The sequence below is a fragment of the Pholcus phalangioides genome, unplaced genomic scaffold (genome assembly GCF_987345545.1).
Source record: "Pholcus phalangioides strain wild (caught in Gottingen) unplaced genomic scaffold, Ppha-v1.0 ptg000022l_1, whole genome shotgun sequence".
NCBI classification, from domain to species: domain Eukaryota; kingdom Metazoa; phylum Arthropoda; class Arachnida; order Araneae; family Pholcidae; genus Pholcus; species Pholcus phalangioides.
The window spans coordinates 30,369,298-30,384,007 of NW_028301615.1; the positions used below are offsets into that span (position 1 = coordinate 30,369,298).

The 14,710-nt window shown below is 36.4% G+C and overlaps 1 non-coding gene across 1 annotated transcript; it reads right to left on the bottom strand.

Moving 5' to 3' along the window:
* Window positions 1-5,133: 5,133 nt before the first annotated feature.
* TRNAK-UUU (transfer RNA lysine (anticodon UUU)) lies at window positions 5,134-5,206 on the bottom strand. The gene has a single exon. It is a non-coding gene; the product is annotated as a tRNA-Lys (tRNA).
* Between the last annotated feature and the right edge of the window lie 9,504 nt (window positions 5,207-14,710).

Consider the following 14,710-nt stretch of genomic DNA (forward strand, 5'->3'; position numbering starts at 1 on the left):
ATGGCAAACGTTTTGTTCACATTTTGTTACATTCCAGCGAATGTAACCAAGAGATGTTACCCAATACTCTTACAGGTTGTTTTTTTTCAACTATTGTAAAATATCTTTTATCCCACTTTTATAGTGTAATACTGGCCTTAAGCCGGAATTACACTATAAAAGTTTAATAAAAGTAATTTTATAAAACTTAAAAAATTCCACCAATAAGATTATTGGTTACATTATAGAAAATTAAACCTCTCTCTTCTTTATTGGTAGCATTTTTCAAATTTTATAAGAGATTGTATCAAACTTTTATAGTGTAATACCGGCCTTAGACAAGGAATACGCTAAAAACTTTCATTAAAAATCTTTTATAAAACTATAAAAATGCAATCAATAAGTGCATCGACTACATTCGAGCGAACGTAACCATATTCTTATTGGTTGCTTTTTTTTTCTCAAAGTTTCTTTGATCAAACTTTTATATTGTAATTGCAATGATTATCAATGAGTATAAAAATACTCTTGGTATCCAAATTCCAAGTGCACATACTTGATTCTAAAGCCGGAACTACACTATAAAAGTTCGATAAAAATTATTTTATAATACTTGAAAATATAACCTATAAGTATATAAGCGTATTGGTTACATTTGCTCGGTTACATTTACCAAAAATTTAATGTTTTTATTTCTTTATTTTTATGAAAGAGCTTTTATAAAACTTTTACGGTATAATCCCGGCCTAAAGAAATCAAATATAGCACGAAAATTCTATTCATGAGAAATGTTAAAGAAGTAAAATTACAAAAAAATAAAATAAATAAATTCACTCCGTCATGAAAAACATAAATCCATAGAAGTACATATTGAAGCAATTTCGTCTCATTTACTCCTCCGTTCAAATGCGTCTCTTAATGACTCTTAATGAAGAAATTAATTAATTCAAAAAATTATAAATAAAATCGAATATTCCTTGAAAAGAGAGAAAACGAGTTTTCCATTTTGAATCTATCTATCTATATATATATATATTAGCTTATTTTATTTAACCTTAATATGGGGTCATTCAAGTATTACGTCAGCATCGATGGGGGAGGGGTTTGTGATTTGCTGACTTTTGATGACAAGGGGGGGGGGGGTTTGGATGATGCTTAGGTCATCAACCACCCTTTATGAAAATATGAAATATTCTTAACGGATCATACTCGTGCGCCAAAAACGAGAAAAATCTTTCGCTAGTTCTTTTGTGGGCACCTGAACTAATATTCTCCCTATTCATAAGCCCCCTACAGATCCGCTTTAGTGATCTCTAAATGTTTGACGGATCCTTCAAGTCCTCTGGAAATGTGTCCGGGCCGCTAAAGTGCTCTGGAGCTGTGCCACGCATCACTCAAATGATCCTTAATTATGATGCGGATTACTAAAATATTTAAGGAATGTGCTTCAGTGATGTAGAACCGCACTGGGGGGCCGCTTAAGTGCTCTAAAACTATGCCATATGTCACTCAAGGGATCTCTGAATCTGCCACGGATCGTTTAAGTGTTCTGGAACTGTGTCGTGGTGTCTAAAGTGATCTGTGAATGTACCACGGGCCTACTTCAGTGATCTGAAAATGCACCACGGGCCGCTTAAATATTCGGGAATTGTGCCACGGGTCATTTAAGCGATCTGTAAATGTGCCGCTTAGTTCATTTTCACAAAATTTTGTATAAGGTTGCAGTTCACATCAGATAGCCTTTAGGGCCACATTTGGTCCGCGGGGCCAAGGGTTTACCATATATGTCTTAAAGGGTGGGTCACGGTGATTTTCTTAAAAAGAAATTTTGAGTTCCTAGCCTTCAAATAGCATTGAAATTAACAGAAATTGATTATGATTGAAGATTATGATTATACATGTGAAGGTGCTTTCTTTCAAAATTTTAATTTAAAAAATAATACTTTTTACGTTAAAGAATTAAATTTTCGTCTGGGGGGCGAACGAGCCCCCCTATGCCCCACTCCCGCGTACGTCTCTGATCCCACCAATATGCGTTATGAGGTAGGGGCAGCGCTAATGAAATTTTGCTGACAAGAGTGGGAGGTTTGTCAAAAATGACAAAAAATTTGCTGACGTAATACTTGAAAATTGGGGGGGGGTGGTCGTTGCCCCCCCCCCCGGCATTTGAAAATACACTAAAAATGGTATATATATATATATATATATATATATATATACACACGTACATATATACATACATTGAGTACATGTGGTTTGCCCCCCTGGTAAAAGTTGAAATGACGGCCCTGAGATAAATGTCAAGCATTATGAACGACGCTTGGGTATTATGCATGTTCGCATTATATAAAAAAGTGATAAATTTATCAAACTTACCAAAACGATTGTTAAGTGAATAGCAACCGGTTATAATGTATGATAACAGATTTATCACATTTGCTACAACGACCACGAGGCAACATCTGGTCTATGGTGCAATTATAAGCAAAAGATGGTCTGCGTGGGGGAGGGGTGTTAAGGGGATTTGCGGGACGTGTTTCAGGACAAAAATGTTGCAAGCATGACACTAGCGAGGGGGGGGGGCTCCAGAGCTGTAGGGCCCATGACATATCCTGTCTGTCTGTTCTATCAATTTAATTCAGAGGGACTAATGAATATGCTGATCATATTTCTTTGAGAAAAACGTGACATTGGGTTCCAAATACGGGAAAATACGACCAATCAGTGTCAATAATTGTGCAAGAAACGAAGTTGCCATTTATTTCTAAAATCACTGTTAAATCAACTATGGTGGGAAATGAAGCACTATTATAAAAACTACCTTGACTAGAATTTCTACAACTTTTCATATTTTGACACATTTTGGATATTTAGCAATTTTTACGCGATAGAACATTTTTGCATGATTTTCAGTAATTTTTAAGCATTTTTTTTCAGGAATTTTAGGTCATTTTTTCCTGATTTTCTGAATTTAAGGCATATTTAAATATTTTTGAGAATTATTTTGCATATTTCAGCATAACAATGAAGAGGGATTATTTTCGCCCCATACCCCATCTTCCCTAGTTTAATTTCCCGCAATTGGCTATTTTAGCAACAATTGACAAATTTTACTTACCTTTGACATCCCTTTTGTCAATGATTGGGGCGATTTTTCGGCGATATCAGCAATTATTATATTAGCAACTATTTTATTTGTGTATCTTTGACATCATTCTTCAAAATGAATGGTGATATCCTGTAATTTCCCGTATTTTTCTCGAGGAAATATGGTCAGCCTATTTTATAAAAGCATATTTTGAGATTTTTTTAGGGCATAAATGCATATCCTGTCAGTTTTTAGGTCATAAAAATCCTAGCCCTGATAATTATCATAACATAATTTATGAATTTGGAAGGTGATTTTGTTCTTGATTGCAATACAGATTGACAATTCAAGTTCAATTCGTTCAAAAAATACGTGAAAAAACGGGACATTCCTTACAAAATAAAAATCGGGACGCCAAAATCAGTGAAAATACGGGGAATGTCCAGTGAAATACGTAAGGTGGTAAACCTATTAATGAAGCGATCTAGTCAAGGGTCCGGTAACGTTTTCAGGCTCTAGGATACAGGAACTAAGGAGGAGGGAGTTCTCACTGTAAACCCTACAAAATGGCATAGCATAGCCTAGAGTTTATATAGAGTCATAGCAAACCAGCACAATGGTTTTATTGGGTGTCCTCTGAAAGGGGCGGTAAGATCATCGTGGGCCCCCCTGGCCGAGTGATTTTTCTGAGTCGCTACCAAGCAAATTCTCGAAAACTTCAACCAGATCTCATTTTTGTGGAACCCCTTCTTCTCTTGAGGGCCCCAGGCCGTGGCCGGGCGAACCTCTGAGTTCAGACAGCACTGCCCTTCTTGTATGAACGGAAGAAGGGGGAAAAAAAACTATTGTGAAGCCCGAAAATCAGTAGCCTGGCTTATGCCAGGGCCTTCTAGATTCTACTATAGCCGATCCCGCTCATAACGTCCCCACTTAGAACGTTTTCCCTCAGTCGACTTATTTTCGTGGTCTCAACACTTGCTAATTCTCATTAAGATTTTCCGTTTAAAGCAGTTTTACATCGTTTTTTCATGACGTTTTTCTGAAAATCATTATAAGCGGGATCCGGCTTTGCTTATACCAGTTTTGCACAACCTCCGACCCGCGGGCCAAATGCGCTCCCCAAGGTGTTTCATCTGGAACGCTAAAGGTGCTCTGGTAAGAAAATATAAATAGAAAAAGGCTGCTCAATTTTTCGTTTTTTTGTTTCGTTCATGAAAAATACGGGAAATCGGGATCCATATTGGTCTTCACCAATTATCGCTAAAAAAAGTTTCAAAGGTAAGTAAAGTTGCCAATTCTAGCCTAACTGACAACATAAAGGTAAATAAAGTAACTGAAAAAAATTATCAAATTAAGTTGCTAATTACTCCTATAAATAAAGAAATCGTCAAAAGGAATTAAAGTTGCTAATTAGAGCCAAATTAACTATCAAAAAGTATTAAAGTTACTGATTGCAGCCAAAAATTTTGCAAGGCGAAGTAAAGTTGATAAGAAATGTATTTACTTATCTGTGTGACTGTAATTAATTATGATTTTGCGAATGATTATTATCTTAATGTAATTTATAATCTCAATTCTTGATTTTAGTAAAAGGAAGATATTCGAATGAGATTCGTTGAAAACGGGACATTTGATAAAAGCAAAGGCGGAACTGATAAAATTATGGAAATTTTCCGCAAAATGCGGGTAATATGGTCACCTTATATATTCCAGTTTTTCCCCGCTAATTGCAGAAATGCCGCATATCTGTTGCTCGCGGACTGAAAAGATTGTACCTCCCTCCCCCGGCTTAGACTACGTATATTGATGCTTAACGGGGAAAATGTTAAAATTCATGAACTATCCGATTATTCAATGATTACTCATAATTAATAGTTATCCATCAATTATTTACGATCATTATTTTTCTAATCTCTATCTCTCACAGAACTGTTTTTAAGAATTTACATTAAAAAAATTAAATGGAGTGACTATCCGGGGTGGGATATTCAATGGAATTATCATCCGATTGGACGTGATGAGATTATTATCAACTTATTACGTTGGTGAATAAAAACAATGGCCACCGCCCGGACAGGGGCTCGAACCCTGGACCGTTAGGTTAAAAGCCTAACGCTCTACCGACTGAGCTATCCGGGCACGCGTTTGCAGCAGCTGCCATACACACACAAACGTTATCGTCGTACGACGCAAGTTTATACTTTCGGATTATCAATTGTAATATTATCAGTGACGTCGGGACGAGGAGCAGGAGGGGGGCAAAGGGGATGTGATTAACCTCCCTTTTGCTTTTTTTCTCGAAAGAAACAAAAGGCGTGGTTGTTTGATCGATTAACCGGGACCTACATTCATCAAGTCCGGGTCGTGTTGAGATTTATTTCACGTGCCACACACACACGTCTAGAGCCCAGATTACACGCACTAAAATAATGGTGAAATACGCTCTAAAAATATGCAAATATGCACTTAAAAATGCCAAAATACTCACCCCTGAAAATGCCAAAATATGCATAAAAAAACTCAAACTAAGTTATACATTACGAAATCCTGAAGGAAATAGAAATTCCGTCGTATGTACCAAAAACTGAGAAAATATGCCACGCAAAAAGAAAAGCCGATATGTTTTCAAAATGCATATTTTATATTTCTTAGTGTATATTTATTTATAAAAAAAATTTCCCAAATATGTATATATTGCTTGCATATGCAAATAACCGTCTACATATTTTCTATTTAGGCATTTTTAATTTCTAGTTTGTTACAGCTGTGCTCAGTAACGAATTACCAGTAACAAAAGAATTTCGACACTATTTCTAAAAAAATTGATCATTTTTGGCATATCTCTAGAAATGACCTATGGCCGAGATCACGCTATAAAAGATTTACAAAAGATTCTTTTATAAAACTTGAAAAATTCAACCAACAACCTTATCGGTTACATTTGAGCAAATGCAACTGATAAACTTATTAGTTGCATTTGTCAAGTTTTACAAAAGTATTTTTGTAGTGTAATCAGGGCCGTCTTAAGAGTATCATGGGCATCCGGGCCAAGTGGTTTTTCGGAGGCCCTACCTGGTAAATCCTAGAAAATTTCAACCGGATCTCATTTTTGTGAGGCCCCTCTCCTCCTGAGGGCCCATGCATTAAGACGGCACTGAGTGTAATACTGGACTACGGCTGGGATAACATTATAAAAGTGCAATAAAAGTTATTTTATAAAATTAAAAAAAAAACAACCAATAAGAATATCGGTTACATTCGCTCGAATGTAACCGATGCTCTTACTCGTTGCATTTTTCAAGTTTTATAAAATAACTTTTACAAAAACCTTATAGCGTAATCCCGGCCTCACAATAAAACGGTTGATATTTGGAACATACAGTTAGGCACTGTAAAAGTTGATTAAAAAACTGTAAAAGTTTGATAAAAAATTCTTTTAGAAAACATGGAAAAACTACTAATAAGTCTATTGGTTACATATGATCGAATGTTACCAATAAGCTTATTGGTTGAATTTTTAAAATTTTATCAGAAAGATATTTTACGAAACTTTCATAGTGTAATCCCGGCCTAATTCGAGCATCTCTGTTAATTCACTAAATGTCACTTGTGGGAAAAATAATCGATGTTATGAAAATTGTGCTTAGCTATACCTTCAAAACTATGCAGTTATTCGGAAAATTCTTTGATTTCATGCATTCATTTGCATTAATGCTAAAAAAGGCCAAAATATGCAATTGCATATCTACATATGCATTTGCATATAATCCGTGCTCTAGTTACGCCACTAATGTTTTATTTTGGATTTTGTGAACAAAAATTCCAAAATACCCCCCCCCCCCCATTTATCATGTATAGTTTGCCCCCTTTTACAGAATTTTTGCCTTCATTGATTTTTTTTAATTTTTGCCCCTTTGACATTTTATGAATCTTTCCTCTTCTTCGCCTTTTTAAGAATCTTTCCCCTTTTTCTGAATTTCTGCCCCTTGTTGCATTTTCTCCTGCTTCTGCCCCTGAGGAATAACCCTTCTCTAAAATTCTGCCCTTTGAATTCAACCTTTCCGATTTTGTGCTCCTTGAATCCCAATTTCAATTCCCCTTCTCTGAATATTTCTGCCCTTAAATTCAAACTTTCTGGAACTTTTTGCCCCTTGAATTCACCCTTCTCTAAATTTCTACCCCTTGAATTGAGCCTTCTGTGAATTTCTGCTCCTTCAATTGAGACTTCTCTAAAATTTTACCCCTGAATTCAACTTTTTCTAAATTTCTCCCTTGACTTCACCAATCTCTAAGTTTCTGCCCCTTGAATACAACCTTCTCTCAATTTCTGCTCCTTGAATTCATCCTTCTAAACTTCTTGGCTCTCGAATTCATATCCTTCTCTTTTTGTAAAAATTTTTCTAAAATTCTGCCCCTTGAATCCAACTTCCTCTAAAATTTTGCCCATCAATTCAACCTTCCTTGAATAGCTTTTCCCTCATCTTAAAATAGTACATAGTAGTGCATATTGGTACTTCCAATAGTACAATAGTATATATATTACCCGAGGGGCAATATATACTATTATATATTCAATCATTTTGATTTTTTTCACTTGAATACAATCTTCTCTAAACTTTTGCTAATTGCATTCAACCTTTTTTTTTACTAGGGCAAGGAAACGTCAGACAGGGAATTGCCCAAGGCATCAAGCAGGCAAGTTCATACGAGCGGTAAATGGGCCTGAGCAAAATTAAACTAGAATGGAAGAAGGACGACGAAATTTGTATTGTCTACAGGCAGCAAAACAATAAATGCGCCTCTGTTTAGAGTGACAGAAGCCTTGGGGCCTTGAATTTCGTTACTATGATTTCCGAGAATAAGTATGTGGTGAGAGAAACAAACCCCTTTACAATCTAGTAGAAAAACTACTAGAAGAGACACTACGTCCGCACGAAAAGGAAGGACGACGGGACGCTAGTCCACAGACAGTCCGGGGTTCGGTCGTGGGCCATACAATTGCGGTGCTGATAAGGATCCAGTCCGGATCCGGAACAAAATTCTTAATTTTTTTCACATAAATATTTATAAATTAGCCACAATACCCTGCGCTGCCTGGGTGTTCTTCAATTGCTGGGAGGATTAGAAAAGGGTCAAACCATTAGAAAGGCTTATAAACTATTATACATATACTGACAGGATTAAAGAAATGGCAAACCATTGTAAAGGCTTATACATGTCTGAAACGCATTGGTAGGGAACCACGGTAACCAAAGTGAACATTCCGAAAGTGATTGTTGAGGCTGAGAAATCATTGTTGTCTGACAGTTTTTCGCCCACTTAGAGCATTTGCCCAGGTCTGACAAACTTCTAAAGTAGCCTATCGTTCAAGTCGGGTTCCATTTGGTATATATGCAAAATTTGGCGACGATTGATCTAAAATTGTAGATTTTGTATAGAGAACGGACACACACACACACAGTAAATCAATTTCATATATATATATATATATATATAAGATATATATATATATATGTATATAGATAGATTCACTAAACAGAGGGTCCGTAAAAAATTTTTCCTGGGGGCCCTGCTGCTGCGGTATACGATGGCTATGGGTCTGGTATTTTGTTTATAAAAATTTATACGCTAATAACTCACTTAAAAATTAATCAAAGGGTCTCGCTCCCGGAGATGTGTACTTGGGTTATGACGTCGGGGGGGGGGGGGGGCGTAAGAAGAAAATATATGCTAAACTGGGAGGGGGGGGGGAGGGAGGGCTAACGAAATTCATTTCTTTTCAATGCATAACAGCTGAAATGAAATTTTCTCTACTATTCATAAATTTCTATCAAAACGAGAAAGTAAAATTTACGAAAAAGAAAAAAAACTATTACGTATTCAAAATACTTCTGAATGTATGTAGCTAATCTAAAACTCAATTTCATCTTCTCGTAAAAATAATAAATTCGGGTAATTTGATAGCGCTTATGGAGTTGATGTTCGAGTGTTAATGCATTTTATTCACAAATTACTCTTACCAATTTCCCAAGGTGGAACCATTTCGAGGGTTATTAAAGGTAATTAAAATACGGTAAGTTTTCTCTTTTTAAAAATTGGAAAACTTGTTTTCTCTATTTTCAAGAAATATTTGGTCAAAAAAAATTTTTTTTTTACTAATTAATTTCCTTCTTTAAGAGTCATCAAGAGACGCATTTGAACGGAGGAGTAAATGAGACGAAATGTCCCGAAAAGATTTTTTTTCATCTTTAAATTCATGTTACGCGTTATGGAGTAACTTAATATTTTGAAAATTTATTTCTCAATTAACATTTTTCTCGTGAATAAGAATTTTGAATTACATTTGAATTCTTAAGAGTGTCATAAGCATGTGTACTTGGAATTTCGATACGAAGAGAATTTGCATACTCACTGATGAAAGTTTAAATTCAATTAGAGTAATTCAAAATTTAGGGGCCGTTCAAGTATTACGTCAGCAGATTTTTAGCTATTTTCGACCCCCCCCCCTCCCGCCGTGTCAGCAAAATTTCGTCAGCTCTGCCCCCCCCCCCCCTACTTATTAACGCATATTGGGATCAGATATGTATTACTGCGGTTGGTCGAGTGGTCATAGTGACGGACTCGCATCGTCACCACAGTGGTGGTTGGCTGAAGTTAGTTTTCTGTGGTTCCCAACTTCGAGGCCTGAATGCGAGTCGATCTCCCCCGTTAAAATGTCTTGCCACAGAGAAAAACAGCCCACAACGCTACAAATGTTCAATCATTACACATCGTTCACAACCTGAAATGCAAATGGCAGCATTAATTCGCGCACAAAACCATATACGCACTCAGACTTTTAAGTACACACACAAACTTGAACTTCCGGCACAACTCAATCGCTCATGGCGATAGACCGAAGTTGTGCTCGGTTTGAAAGAGAGAAAAAGAAAAAAGAGGGGCACGCGAGGGGCCCCTTCGACAATCAAATATATATTTTTTGATGCGAAAAATATTTAAAAAAATTTAAATTTAGGAAGAAAATGCATATATATATGTGTGTGTGTGTTATTATAATCAATTTCTATTGATTTCAATGGTGTTTGAAGGCTAAGAACTCAAAATTTGTCTTTAAGAAATTTATTGCGAACCACCCTCTAAGTCATATATGCTAAGCCTATGGGCCCCCGGGCCCCCGGGACAAAAAAGATCAAACTTCCAGCAGTAATTTTTTCAAGACCCAAAGAGACATCCAAAACAAAGGACCTCTACACAAGCAGACGACAGGTATGATAGTAAAAAGTGAATTTTTCTACAATCCACTTTATAGTAATGTGCTGCCATCTAATCTCAAATTTAAAAGTGACTCATGTGGTGACAATGAAGTAAAAAAACTATATTCTTTATTCCGCTCAGTTCCTTATGAGCAAAGCTCATAAACTGAACTGGAAATTTAAACTGAAAGTTCGGTTATTTTATTTGAGCATAAGGAGACGTCTAAAACAAAGAACCTCTTAATGAGCAGACGACAGACAAGAAGTCGATTGGTTCGGTTCCCTACAAGCTAAACTCTCAAACAGAACTGGAAGTTTAAACTTTCAGTTCAGTAATTTTTTCAGGACACAAGGAGATGTCAAAAACAAGTAACCTGGAGAAAAGCAGACGACAGAGATTATATATTACAGGAGGGAGCATCCAGCCACCGCGACTGCAGCGACATCAAATGCGAGGAAACACGTCATTCGGTGAAAACAAAAGTTCCCGCCTGGCAATTTGCACATAGAAATGTACAGTTCGGTCTCTAAATATTGGGTTTTAAAGATTTAAAAAAAGGATTGGGAACTCATCTAAAGGTGAAAAAAGATTAAATTATTTATTTCATTAATACCGGAATCATTTCTTTCATCATTTCTTGAATTTTCATTCATCAATTACGGAATTTTCCTCCATTATTTCTTGAATATTCTTTCATCAATTCTAGAATTATTTTCTTTATTAATTATTATTTCTTTCATTACTTCTGAAATAATTGCTTTCATTAATGCTGAAATTATTTCTTTCATTAATGCTGAAATTATTTCTTTCATTAATGCTGAAATTATTTCTTTCATTAACGCTGAAATTATTTCTTTCATTAATTTTGGAATTATCTCGTCGATGCTGAAATTATTTTTTCATTTATTGTTTTAACATTCAAGGGGTCATTCAAGTATTACGTTAGCATCGACGGGGGGGGGAAGTTTTCCGATTTGCTGACTTTTGATGACAAGGGGGGGAGGGGGGTTTGAAGGTTGCTTACGTCATCAACCGCTCCTTTTTGAAGATATGAAATATTCTATGCTGCTGACGAAATTTTGTTGACAAGGGGGGAAGGGGGGTCATAAATGGCTGAAAATCTGCTTACGTAACTCGAAAAGTTTGTAAGTCGGGGAGCAACTACATAAAATTTTTTTTAGAGGAAGCCGCGATGCATTGGGTCGGAAAATTCTCCCAAGCCCGGACCTGTCTCCGATTTTTGAATTTAAATTTCTCGGGGAATAATGCAGTTAAAAACATGTAATTTGTTTGTTGGACTCAGAAAAGAAAGAGCAACAACTGCCTAATTGGAAGTCAGAGGACGGGTGGGGGATTGTATAAAAATTTACATTTTTTATTTTGTGTACACTGTATTTTCATCTAACTCGTACAGGGTGATTTCTGGTCACATTTTTAAAATTAGAACCATACCACTACGACGAACTGTTGATGAGATAAAGGCTATAATAACACTCCAAGGAGAAACCATTGAATCTTAGAATGGCCATAATATTACCAATAGGCAGGGCCGCAACTAGTGGGGGGGGGGGGGGGGCAGGTGAGTCTGGTGCCCCGGGCGCATCACAAAAAATGGCACAAATTCAACCTATCCTTCAGCATTACGGGGGTGGGGGGTGCCTAAATGAGTAGTTGCCCCGGCTAACCAAGTATCCAGTTACTTCTATAGATCAAACTACACACTTGATCCACTAATGTCCCATAAAAATCATGTCCTTATTCTGTAGAACTTGGTTTACTGCACGGGCCAATCTGGGCACTTCTGGCACTGAGGTGTCTAGTGACAATTAGATCTGGTTCTGATTTTCAAGAGTAAATATGCAAATAGGTATGTAGGAATTTTTAGCTAGGTAATAGTGCCTCTTTCAGAAAAATCGCTTTGTATGTGGGCGTATGATAATGTTAAGACAGCCCTGGGCGTATTTTATGAAAATTGTGAAAAGCTAATAAAAAAACTCAGCAAAATAATGTCAAGTCTAGTTTGCAATATTATTAGTTTCTCATCTTCTGTGCCATTCTTGTGATAATAACCTCCAACTATACAATCAAGTGTTCTTACAATTTTAGGATCTTCTATCGGATGATGGATGTTGAAAAAAAATCGTGCGTTAAAAAGAAATACCATATGATATCTTTTTGGTGATGCCCCTTTTGTACTTATGCCTTAAGCACGTGCTTATTTTGCTTAATGGTTAATCCGGCCCTGTGACTTTCTCTGGAATGAATGTTTCAAACAAATATTTAAAAATTTTTAACACGTATTTTAGTTAATTTTTTTAAATTCATAGTAAGACTACAGTATCAATCTACATCGTTGATGCATGCATTATTTTTGAAAATGATGTGAAAGGTTGAACTTTTCAATTGTGATTCATTTGTGCGTGTACGTACTCCCTCATTACTACTTTTATGCGTATGAAGAGAATAAAATTAATAAAACTACTTGCTACCACTTTTTGCGATTTTTATCACTACAAGAATGCGTATTTTGGAAGCTACAACTGACATTTTCTCAACGAAACCATAATCATTTACACAAAAATAAATTAATTTGAAATAATACAAATTACATCCAGTACAGTAACTTGATGAGATTGTGCCGTCTTCAATTGCAGAATTTACATTGATTGAAAATAATTTATTCTATTTTTTTTTTACTGTATTCTATTACGTTTATTTTGCTCTTTAGTTATTTTCATGAATTAAAAATTAAACAAATTAAATTCAAATATATATATACTTCAGACAATTTTTGAATAACTATCTTCTAATGAAAAAACGGGGGCGGGAGTAGAAAATTATTCATGTTCGCAAGAGGGGGCCCACAGGAATGAGAAATGGTTGAAAGGGGGCCATGGACAAAAAAAGGTTGAGAACCACCGCCCTAGAATACCCACAGTACACTCTAGGCCAATGGACTTGCTGAGCGTGGATTGGGTGACGAATTGATGTAATTTGCAGAACATTTTCATGATTTTGATTTTTTTTCCCCAAACAATTTATCAATTTAATATCAGTTTTGTTTGATATTGCGGGTGCTGTGATCGCAATTCAGAGGCATTTATATGTTTTTGTTTTGTTTTCGCAAAAATTAATAATTTTTCTCATTTATTCATAATTTGCGCTTGCATAAAATGGTGCATTGGGTTCGTGTCGTGTTGAAACTGATGTTATTACAATACAGAGATGGATGGTATGTGTCATATCTTCATTATAACTTTTTCTTTGACGTTCTTGATTATGGTTATATGACTGATGACGGTTCAACAGTACCTCAAACGTCTCTGGTTAGTGTCTCTCGATTATGTAAATATTTATAATGTTGGGGTTTTTGGGTAGCCTATCATCAGCTGCTTCCCTTAAGACGTTTCCCCCTTGTTCTTCGATTGTGTTGTGTTTTATCTCGATGAGCATTCATTTCGCGAAGATTTGTAAACAATACTCTCCTGGCTCATTCATTCTCTACACACACACACACATACACTACATACCTTACACACATGCACAAACTTGTCTTTTTCCTTCTCATACCACCCCTGGTGAGCTGTAAGTCGCCAGACAGCCTGCAAAGGCTGGGCAGCGACGGAAACGTTCAATTCTGGTCTGGTTCGAAGTCTAAAGCGATCAGTACGACTGTTGAATAGTGAAAAGAGACTAGCGTGTAGAAATTGAAATAATGTATTCCATTGAACAACGTGTTTTTTTTTTTTTTGGTACTGGAATATCACAGATTAGAACACAGTCCTACGGCAACAAGGCGCAGTTTTCAAAACCGATTCAATGTTCCAGTTGGACCCGATGCGAAAACCATTCGCATGCTCTTCGCCAAATTCGAACGGACTGGCAGCGTCGATTATGATCGAAAGGGAAATGTTGGGCCTAGGAAAACTGTAGTCACTCCTGAAAATGCAGCCAGAGTTTCTGGAATTGTTCAGCAAAATCCTAGGAAAAGCATCCGAAGAATTGCATCAGAGACTGGTTTGAAGTACACGAGCACGCAAAAAATATTGAGAAATAGCCTACGGATGTTTCCATACAAAATCCAAAGTCATCGGGCCATACCCATGAAAGCTGTTCGACAAAGGGTTGACTTTGCGAATCAGATTCTCACAATGATCGACAACGAAGGATTTAATGTGGGCTGTATCTGGTTCACAGATGAAGCACATTTTCACTTGAATGGATTCGTAAATAAACAAAACTGGAGATTGTGGGGTTCCGAAAATCCTCATTTGTGTGAAGAGAAACCACTGCATTCGCCTAAAGTTACTGCATGGCCGATATGCGCCAGAGGCATTATCGGCCCCTTCTTCGTGCGAGAAACGATTACTACTGAACGTTACGTTACAA